Source organism: Phacochoerus africanus, chromosome 8, assembly GCF_016906955.1.
Source record: "Phacochoerus africanus isolate WHEZ1 chromosome 8, ROS_Pafr_v1, whole genome shotgun sequence".
Lineage (NCBI taxonomy): Eukaryota > Metazoa > Chordata > Mammalia > Artiodactyla > Suidae > Phacochoerus > Phacochoerus africanus.
Window position 1 is genome coordinate 88,564,338 of NC_062551.1, and position 2,676 is coordinate 88,567,013.

Here is a 2,676-nt window from a genome sequence, read left to right on the forward strand (position 1 = left end):
GCATACAGAAATATCCAGGCCCAGCCCGAACCTGAGCCGAGGCAGTGACCCAACCTGCTGCAGTGACGTTGAATCCTTAACTGCTAGGCCACCAGGGAACTCCTGACATATTTTAAAACTAACACAAACTAAGAGTTCCTGTTGTGGTACAGTAGAAATGAATCTGACTAGTAACCATGAGGTTGCTGGTTCGATTCCTGGCCTTGCTCAGTGGGTTGATCTGGCTTTGCGCCATGATGTAGGTCGCAGATGCCGCTCAGATCCTGAGTTGCTGTGGCTATGGTATAGGCTGGCAGCTATAGCTCCGATTGGACCCTAGCCTGGGAACCTCCCTATGCTGTGGATGAAGCCCTAAAAAGCAAAAAAAAACAACAAACAAAAAAACCCCCAAAAAACCCACAAACTAAATTTTAATTATTAATTTGTTAAAAATACAGAAATATAATTTGTATTGAATAATTACATCTGACTTGTTTTATTATTTTTGGGCTGTACCTGTGGCATGTGGAAGTTCCTGGGCCAGGGACTGAACCCATGATACAGCTGCCACCTGTGCCACAGCTGTCAGCAATGCTAGATCCTTAACCAACTGTACTATACAGGAATTTCCTGATTTATTTATTCTTTTTTTTTTTTTTTGGCCTTTTAGAGCCACAAGTATAATGTATGGAAATTCCCAGGCTAGGGGTTAAATCGGAGCTGCAGCTGCTGGCCTACACCACATCAACAGCAATGCAGGATCCAAGCTGCATCTGTGACCTACACCACAGCTCATGGCAACACCAGATCCTTAACCCACTGATTGAGGCCAGGGACTGAACTGGCATCCTTGTGGATACTAGTCAGGTTTGTTACCACTAACCATGACGGGAACTCCCCGATTTGTTTTTATTGATCTCCATTGTAGAGGTCTGGTGGTAAGAGATATGGCTATGCTTTTTTTCCTATCAAGTTTGTACTCTACTTGACTTAATACATTTCAAGAGCTCGTCTTACTGTGGCTTCAGCTCTCCCATTAACCTCACAATACCCTGTTGTTCATTTTCAAAATCAACCCCCCAAGTAACCCATGATATGTAAAGGAGTCCTTTAAAAAAAGAACCCCACCCCATCTCAGACTGGAAATTCATCTTAGCAAAAGATAGAAGTTCTTCTGGACATTTTTTGCTTGGAGGTCTACAGTTTAAATGTATAAAATGTGGGAATTTGTCGTAGCGCAGCGGAAATGAATCTGACTAGGAACCATGAGGTTGTGGGTTCGATCCCTGGCCTTGCTCAGTGGGTTAAGGATCTGGCTTTGCCATGAGCTGTGGTGTAGGTCGCAGATGTGGCTCGGATCTGCCATTGCTGTGGCTCTGGTGTAGGCTGGCGGCTACAGCTCCAATTAGACCCCTAGCCTGGGAACTTCCATATGCTGTGGGTGCAGCCCTAAAGACAAAAAGAAAAAAAAAGTATAAAATGTACCTGAGAATTAGGAAGGTGAAGGAGGGCTACCTCAGTGATCCCGCTGTGTTCATGTAAAGAATTACTCAAACCATAGGCTTTTGGCCTAGTCTTCATTACCCTTACTTTCTGTTAAACAGCCGGAGAAAAATAATGCAGTGCTCAGAACACTTAGAAAGCTCACAGACAATCTTTCTTTTAGGTCAAGTTCGGCATACCATCATGATATGTGACACCATCCAGAGGCAATCTTTCTTCATGTATGTGTGAAAAAAACAGCAACTTTGCAAACTCTTCTATCACAAGAAAAAAATGTCAATGAATAGAGAATGGAATAATGCTGCAAATCAAACGAAAGCAGTTTCACTTTTTTTTTTCTTTTTAGGGCCACACCCTCAGCATATGGAGTCTCCCAGGCTAGGGGTCAAATTGGAGCTACAGCCGCTGGCCTATACCACAGCCACAGCAACGCAGGATCTGAACCGAGTCTGTGACCTACACCTCAGTTCATGGCAACACTGGATCCCCAACCCACTGCATGAGGCCAGGGATCAAACCCGCATCCTCATGGATACTAGTTGGATTCTTCTCCACTGAGCCACAATGGGAATTCCCAGCAGTTTCATTTTTAAAAAACATAATCTACTTTGAAAAGTTCAGATCAGTTTAAAGTTGTTTTCCTGGCCTCCTGTCTCCTTGGAAATGAAGAGCTTAAGTAATTTTTATTTATTTATAGTTCTTCTTTTTTGGCTGCACCAAACTATATGGAGTTCCCAGGCCATCGGTCAGTTGCAACTGCGGCAACACCAGATCCTTTAACCCACTGTGCCTGGCAGGGGCTTGAACCTGTGCCCTGGCACTACAGAGATGCCACCGATCCTGTTGGGCCACAGAGGGAACTCCTATACATTTAAATTTTTTTTTAAATTTTATTTTTTTATTACAGTTGATACTATTCATTTATTTTTGACCGCACCTGAGGCATGTGGATGTTTCCATGCTAGGGATCAAACCCGTGCCACAACAACAACCCATGCCACAGCAGTGACAACACTGGATCCTTAGCCACAATGGAACTCTGCTTAGGTAATTTTGAAAGAACAAAGACATTTTTTAAAATTCTCCTTTTCTTTTCTAACTATATAAATATACTGGCTTTAATACAAAATTACAGGGAGTTCCTTGGTGGTTCCCCAGCACCCAATACACACACACACACACACACATATTATA